This window comes from Raphanus sativus, unplaced genomic scaffold (assembly GCF_000801105.2).
Source record: "Raphanus sativus cultivar WK10039 unplaced genomic scaffold, ASM80110v3 Scaffold1924, whole genome shotgun sequence".
Taxonomy (NCBI): domain Eukaryota; kingdom Viridiplantae; phylum Streptophyta; class Magnoliopsida; order Brassicales; family Brassicaceae; genus Raphanus; species Raphanus sativus.
The window spans coordinates 1-8,806 of NW_026617233.1; the positions used below are offsets into that span (position 1 = coordinate 1).

The window sequence follows — 8,806 nt, forward strand, 5'->3', positions numbered from 1 at the left end:
TGTGACCCCAATCAAAAAAAATTCTGGTTCCGCCACTGCAAACAAGCATGACGAAGGTATTGATTTGGTTCATAACCAAATCTAGTTTCAAAATTAATTATATTTAGAAGTTTACTCAAAAGATTATAGTCATACATACCCATTGGCCAATCAGTTATAATTTTAATAAGAAAATATATGTTGATCCTTTTTGTTTGTTTTTAGAAAATTTATCGGGCCTGGTTTTTAGAAACTGAAACATATCCCAACTTGAATTTGGACTAGCGAGGTCCCATAGCTAGCCCGTTAAGTGCCAAATTCAACTGTTTTGGGCCATAATTGAAGAAAAACACAGTATGATATTATCCATACTTCGGCTCAACAGCCTCTTATAAGATGCTTAAAGGCCTATTATCAATTACTAAAGAGTGGTAAATGTAAACCAAAGATTAGTGTGCTTACACGAAGTATACTTTGTATACTAACTGATTACCCGCGCACTTGCGCGGAAATGAAATGTATATTCTAATGTAAGCTTCTTAACCTTAAAAAATTAATTAAATGATGTATGCTAAAATTAGTCATACATCAATTTTACCCTTTAAATTGTAGTCATACATCAATTTTTTACCCTTTGCTAATGCAAGCTTCTTAACCTTAAAAAATCAAAAGCTTTGTGGTTTATTTGATCCCACATGTCAATTAAGGACCCCCTCTCTGGGCCCTACTATGTCTTCCATAATTTTACAATATACTATCATCAGCATGCAAACCTTTTTTATAATGTCCAAAACTGATATGAAAGCTAAACGAAATAACAAAACAAAAATCGATCATAAAATTAAAAGACTAAATATTTTACATTCACTAGAAACTTTTTTTTTGGGCAAACATACGATTTCATTAAATAAAAAAACTAGAGTCTTACACTCCATTATCGGAGGAACAGGAAGCAAAATACATTCATTAGAAACTTAAAATGATAATACACATAAACTCCTCTGAGATGATTGGTCGATGGCAAGGTTTCTTAAAAAAAAACACGAACCAGCCAGACCAAACACATGGAGGGATGATTTCAACAGAGACAACCTTAGACAATTCTCTACAACAGTAATAAAATTTCAGTTGCAGAGATTAACTAACTAATACGAGACATCATTTAAGATTCAGACAATTTGCTAATCGCATCCCAATCAATCTCCACAAGAAACTTCTCCAGCACGAAACTCCAATCTCATCAAACCTTGAATCTGAAAAACCCAGAACGTAGTGGTGATACCAGACTCTGGTGACGAAGACGCCACCTGAGACTCATCTGAAAACGAATTCTCATCAGCTCTCAAAGACCCAAATTCAATTTCTTGATACTCTGTTTTTGGCGGAAGAGCTCTGTTTCAGAACAGGGGAGGTCAACATCCTCTGTTTTTACCAAGCTCTGACAAATCGCTTCGATTTTTGCTTCAACAGAGGGATGAAGAGGCTTGAAGCTGCTATCACCACCTCCGTGTCCATACTCGCGCCTCATGTGTGGGAAATTAAGCCTCGCGACCTCGCCACGAAGCTTGTAAGCAGCTTGATCATAAGCCTTGGCTGCTTCTTCAGCTGTGTCGAAAGTTCCGAGCCAGAGTCGGGTCCGGTTCTTGGGTAAACGGATCTCAGCAACCCATTTCCCCCAGTGTCTTTGTCTGACTCCTCTGTAGAGTTTCTGAGCGGTCATGTTCTTCATTGGTACTGGCTTTGGAGAGAGATTTGAGATGGTGGTGCTGCGTCTTTGGTTAAGCTGGTTTTGGATCTGGATGATTTGGTAAGGTGTGAGGTGGTTTAGACCGAGTGGTGTGGTTTGATTGAAACCGAAGATTGTGTTTGGAACCGGAGGAAGACATGGAAGAGAGTTGGTAAAAGGTTTAAGTACTTTCATGAGCTCTTCTTTGAAAGGATCTGAGAGATCTGTGCTGCTATTGAACATATCATGGCTGCCATGTATCTTCTTCGTTTGATCAAACAGAAGTTAGAATCTGTTAAAGGAGAAGATGATTGTACAAAGGTCTAAATAAGAAGTTTGATCCTTGTTTTTCTTTTGGCTCTTTCTAATTAATTTATTGTTTTGTCGCTCTTGGTTTCGCTTAATGCGAAGTTCTTTCCTTATATAATACGAGAAGCCAGGCCAAAGCCGCCCATTGAGTTCATAATATTTTTTATTTGTATAAATGGGTTCAATAGAGTTTGTTTTTGGATAAAAATAGTTCAACAGAACTTTAAATAACTACATTTTGTTCGATGCTTTTGTTCTATTCACAATTTGTTAATTTAGCTGGAAGATATCTTTTATTCCATGGTGACTTGGACAATGGGAAAAGAACGTCCACATATTCTTTGGATCTAAGCCGTTCCCAGAGAATGTTTGAGAATAATACGACTTTGTGGCGTGTGTGATAAAAGAATTATCATGGTTTAAAAATTTATAATTTTTCTGTAAAGGCTAAAAATTACTTCCAAACTGAAAAAACAAAGCAGATCGCATTATTCACATTTCACACTTCGTTTTATCATGTTACATTATTAAGTTACTATTATCTCTTCATCTCTCTTAATAACTTCAAAAACTATATACACAGAACTTCCGATTTGATCTTGCACTCGTGTTTTGGAAGTTATTTGTTGAGATGGAATCTTTCCAGCAAAAGAAATACACAAAAAAATTCGTAAGAGCCAAAATGTATTTGATCCTAGGGCAAGTTGAAAGGCCACTTTACCTTCCAACCCCTTATTTTATTTATGCTAAAATATCTTTTATATGACATCCAATTACAACATTGATTAACATGAAATTTAAATATATTATTTATTTAACTCATGTGAATTAAAGGGGGGAAATCATGGAATAATATATTTCATTCACGTATTCAAAACGATGAAACTTCAGTGAATTTAACATACATTCAAGAAAAAAAATCAGTAATATTGACCAATAGAACATTTGGTGGTCATATTATTCCAGTTCAAAATATAGTTTATGTGGTCCAAGACGTAAAAGTGTATCGAGTATATCGCATAGAACTAAAACTCTTCTCTCTTCAACTTTTATATATTGGTATGCATGAATAATGTATGTAAAAGAGGGGAATATGAAATTAGTTTGTGAGCAAGAAAATGTAGTGAGATAAAGTCAAGAAAGATATTGGACGATGGTGGAAAGAGGTGAGAACTCAAGACAGTTAAAGTTGCGTCACAAGGAAGCTAATGGATCTTCTTATTCACCTTTTGACAATTCATTTTTTATAAAACTAATATCTCAGTAATGTGATGTGGATTACCATTTTGTCTGAATATGTTAGAAAAGGAGATAAATTGAATAATTCTTTCAAAGACTCAAATCAATAAAACTGCACTCTCAGTTTCATTCTCGTTTCGTTTATCGTTATCTTATCTTTTGGTCATTGAATAATATCTTTAGAACCGAACGCCTAAATAAAAGTTATTTTAAAAACAATTTCACAAAACTTTACAATTACCAGGATGGAAAAACGCTTTCCTACTTGTAGGATTCCAAGTTTATGCATTTATCGGTGAAATTCAAAAAAACTAAGAGTAGCATTCCACGTACTTTTATTCCCTTATTGTCTTACCTAAAAAAGTTCTTCAAAACGATACTACGTGAAAATGCCAATGTGGGGCAAATTATTTATAGAAAATATTTGGGGTCCAGTTTGGCATGTTCACTCGTAGGGATCAGGGCCGTCTTAAGAAAATTAATAGCCTTGGGCCAAACATAAAATAGAGACCCTTTTATAAACTTCCTTTATTACAGTTTTTTTTAAACTGAAGCAATTTATTGTGGTGTTCAAAGAGAAAAAGAATTAAAAAGATGGGTCTTTATGTATAAACTATGCTTTATCAATGGAAAAAATTAAGAATGATGAAGCCAACATTTTTTTAGTCTTTTGGTATCTAAAATAGGTTTAGTTGATAATAAACCTTTTTGTTATAATTTCATCAACAAATTGCTGATTTAACAAACTAAAATGACCTTTGTAATTAGTAAAATAACACTAAAAAATTGTTTGGATCCATGGACCTAGGGCAATTGCCTATGTGGCCATACCCTAGAGCCGGGACTGGTAGGGATCCTACGTGGTAGTCACTATCTATCGGTTAAGACCTGACAAGTTGCTTTGACAAAAGAAGCTAAAGAATTAACCTATCTTTTGATCTCATCGTTAATCTATTGGTAACCAAATCATAACTGCCTTAATTAGGAGTAAATCTAAACTCATCGAGATAAATCTATTACACGTCTGATAAAGCTGTCGATATAAAATGTAAACTTTTTTTTTTGAAAAATATAAAATCTAAACTTTCTACGTTTTCTTTCGAAATATATTTTTTATCCAATAAAGAATATTCGTAAATTTGTGGTTGATGATTTGGAATATGGCAAATACACGTATTGCCCACACACATAAGAACAATTGAAACTAGAAAGGCATACCCAAGATAGCTCTCTCACACCTTAAATAGCGCACTAGATTTTGATCCGCCCTTTGAAAGGCGGGTATATGTTTTGTTTTAATTTTTTAAAATAATTTAATTTTAGTTTTTGTGTTTTTTCATAATCATTTTTAATATTAATTCAATTTAATATATTTTTGGTGACTATATTCAATATGTCAAGTTACATAACTATATATTTATGCCATATGCATTTCAGAAACTATTTTAAAATTTTGTTCTTAAAATTTGCAACATATTATATTTACTTAGTATTACCTAACATAATTATTAAAGAATATTTGTATCCCGAAAAACTTGATTCTTAATCGCTCCAACAATAAAAAGTCTCATACTCTATTAGATATGATCTATATACTCGAACGGTTTTTAAAGTGTTATATCCGAAAACTAATATCAAATTTAACCTGCATCTAAAAGCGAACAAAATGTTTTGAAAAATATTTTAAAATTTAATATCTAACATATTCCATTATATATATACATATTTAATACTTAATATATTTTCTGACCAAAATAAAAAATTTAAAAAATATACCCGCCTTTTTAAGGGTGGGTCAGAATCGAGTAACCTATTTTAAAACTCTTTAAAGGACGGATATATTTTTTTTTCTTTTGAGAATTTATATATATTTTTTAATATAATATAATTTTTGGTAGTGCCATATTTTCTTAATAGTTATCTAACATAATTCGTCAAGAATATTAGTACCAAAAAAAAATTGACTCGAAATTAACCCAAAAATCAAATTCTCGTACTCTATAGACCTGGTCCGTACACTTGAATGGTTCTTAAAGTGTTATATCCAAAAATCAATATAAAGCTCAATCCGAACTAAAAACTGAACAAATTTTTTTAAAAACTGTTTGAAAAATAATTTTAGTATATTCTGTTATATATATATATATATATATATAAAAATGGGTTAATATGATGTCATTCAAAAGAAATAATGGTAATATATTAAAATTAATTGATATGAAATATTAATAACTTAGTATAAGTCTATGCGTTTTTATTTTATATTTAAAAGTTATTTTTATGATAATTTTAAGATATTATTGAACACTTGAAATAGTAATATATAGATAATTTTATCAAGTACAAAATAATTTACTTTGGCAGTATACTCTCTTATTTTATCAATTTTTTTGTTGTAGAAGTATTTTATTTGAAAATTATAATATTTTTCAAAAGTGTTGTAAAGATTATATTTATGGTTTGTAACTGAAATTCTTAAATGGTGGGTGCAGTTATAAGTGTTCCCTATTTTATCATTTATATTCGAAAGGTGATGTCGTTTGGATGCAGTTATATTTATAGCACTTCTTCTTTTAAGATGCAGTTATATTATCATTATGCAGTTATTTTTAGATGCCATTTTTTTATTTTAAATTGGACCAAACATATACCAATGGAGCATACTTCTATTGATACAAACTTTTCAACCATTCGCTTAAGTTAACTTTATAAGGAAGGATTATCAAGTTTAAGTATTATAAATAGTTGTGTAAGATGAGCGTCATAGTTATACACTTTTTTTGTAACACAAGTTATACATTTCTCTATTCACAAATATTATCAACAAATTAACCGTCCGACGTTGAACGATATGATATAGTTTCTTATGACATGGATTTGGTAAACCTAAATAGTTAGCGTAACAAATTAAGATTATAAAGACGGTACTTCTAACAAATTTATATGAAGTCAATTATAAACACAAACTTGTGGGATTATGAACTATAACAAAATTTCCATTGAGTCCTCTTTGAAAACTGTAGCTAGTTGTATTTAGATTAAGTTTTTTGTAAAAAAAATTGTAATTTACTGTCCCTGACCATTTATCGTTGTTATAATCCAGATAAGCCATATAATCATATTAGCATGACAACCTAATATATTGTCAAATATATTGTCATGGACAATAGTTAATCTCCAAGTCAATACACGATGTGCAATTTGGTAATTAAATATCGACAAGATCATGGCGATATAGTGGCCACTTAAACATACACGACACATTGGATATCATTTAAAATTCCACGAACCTAGTTGACTTTTGAAAATGTCAACTAGTCCTCCACCATTGGAGGTCAATATAATTATTAGTTACATTCCCTGACCATGTTCCAGGTCTAACTATTACTACACCTATTCCTTTGTTGACCCCTTGTTCAATAATTCAAATTAATTCTTTTTTTTTGGAGAAATAATTCAAATTAATTTTTTGAACATATTATTGGCACTTAGTATGTATGGTGATTAATTAAAGATGTGTCCAACAAAAACTGATCATCTTTATAATTCATGCATTTTAACTCTGATTTATTTGAAATTAATATTTAGTACAGTATGCAAAAACTATAAGGATTTTGTTCTTCAATCCTTGAACATGAGGTTGTACGTCTTATTAACTCAATTAGTATAGGTTTCTCTTGATTATATTTACAATGGATTATTATTATGTAGTGTTGATATACTCATTGACACAAATACAAAGGAATAAATAAATAAGAATGTTGAACTATCTTTGATCATGGGTGATGTGGAAAAAGAAGAAGAATCAACCTAATATTAGTATTTGTGTTCCAAAGAGTGGAAAAGTAATACAATACGATCTTTTTCTGAACATACGTTCTTCTTGTTCTTTTTAACATTGAATCATGCACTGTTGTATGTGTTGATAAAATGTTTTCGAACACATTAATCATATAGCACGTACTCTGGGATTTGGATAATCTTAAAAATAATACTAGGAAAAATAGCGACTCGTGTGTTCTCGACACATTTACTCCACAGAGGTTTGGATAATCAAACCAGAAGTCTGCCCAACCGAGTCAGAAGGCAAAAGCAGCTTTACTCACTTTCCGTGTTCCTGGAGAACCATAGAGAAGCAAACCAGAGCGGTTTACGTAGACCAGATGAAAACAAATTTTTGTGCAGGAGAGGTAACTGAACTGTGTCCAATATCGAACTCTTCACATCCTCAAGCCCACCAACATCTTCCCATTTCACATTTGGAACCTAAGAATTGCAATTAAAACATTTTTTCTAAGAATGCAAATCGGTCTCATAAGAGGAAAAACACAGTGGGCAATGTTTTACCTTAAGAGCACATGTGGTAAATGTTACCTTGGGAGCACCAAGGGCTGATGCATTTCTCTTCTTTGATCGGCCCAAAGCTTTAGTGAAGTCATCCTTAGCTGTTTGTGTCTCAGTGACGTTACCTAATTGAATCTTCTCGCTTTCGGACTCTTTACTTAAAAATAAGTAAGTTGGCACAAGCATCAGCTACAAGAGCGCTTAAACAGACTCATTTTACCTGTTTCACAAAAGCCTAACTTGGCTCTTCTGTGTTTATGTTTGTGGAGAATTATTCAATATGTTACAAATGAAGAATGCCAGTGACCAAACACTTTCTTCATCATCACGTTTCACTCTCTCAAGCTCCTCCGGGACATCTCCAGTTTCACCGGCAAACTCACAATCTTCTTCCTCATCATATGATTGCACGCAAAGAAACAATCAAACATGCACATTATCAATTATCATATGATTTGCAAACAAGCAAAACGAGTAAAAACAATAAAAACAAACAAGCAAGAGATTTTATACCTGAGGAAATCAAGGTGGGAAGTTTCCGGTCAAACTTGTCGCCTCAAAACACGTGACTGGATCTTCCTTATGCTCAAGCTCCTTCCTACACAGACACGCAAAGAAACCTTTCAAGTCATTTCCAGTCCAAACATTAGATCTTTCTTTAAGAGCCGTTTGTGAATTCTAACAAAAATGGGCATACATTCGATTCATAGTGGCATTGCTGCTGTCCTCAAACACCAAAGTTTATCTATCTCATCCATATATATATGCTCATGTTTCAGCTTCTCCTTCAAATGGAAACACAAGAAAGAGACAGACGATGGTCAATAATTTTACAAAATGTGAAGTTGGGTTTAATTGAAATTATCTAAATGGACACTTGAATACTTACAGCTTCTGGAGTCCAATGTCTTGCATATGTTAGCAATGAAGAGGGTAACAGTATCTTCTCTTGCGTTTTGGCCATTGATCCAATGACCAAGAGAATCATCGATATACAATTTAAAAAGCTACACAACCCTGTCAGTATCAAATACTAAAGTGTTAGACGATTATTAACAGCTTGCACAACGCACAAAGGCGTGTCTAAAACACAAAAAAGCGTAACCTTGGCTCTTCTATGACATGGTGCTCTTCTTCCACATCAAACAGCTATCTGTCATCATCATCCTTCAGCTCTCACTCTCAAGCTCCTCCTCACCATCTCCAATC

At 32.4% G+C, this 8,806-nt stretch overlaps 1 pseudogene; it reads right to left on the bottom strand.

The window, feature by feature from the left end:
• Positions 1-870: 870 nt before the first annotated feature.
• LOC108853749 (ethylene-responsive transcription factor ERF060-like) lies at positions 871-2,086 on the bottom strand (annotated as a pseudogene).
• Positions 2,087-8,806: the final 6,720 nt, after the last annotated feature.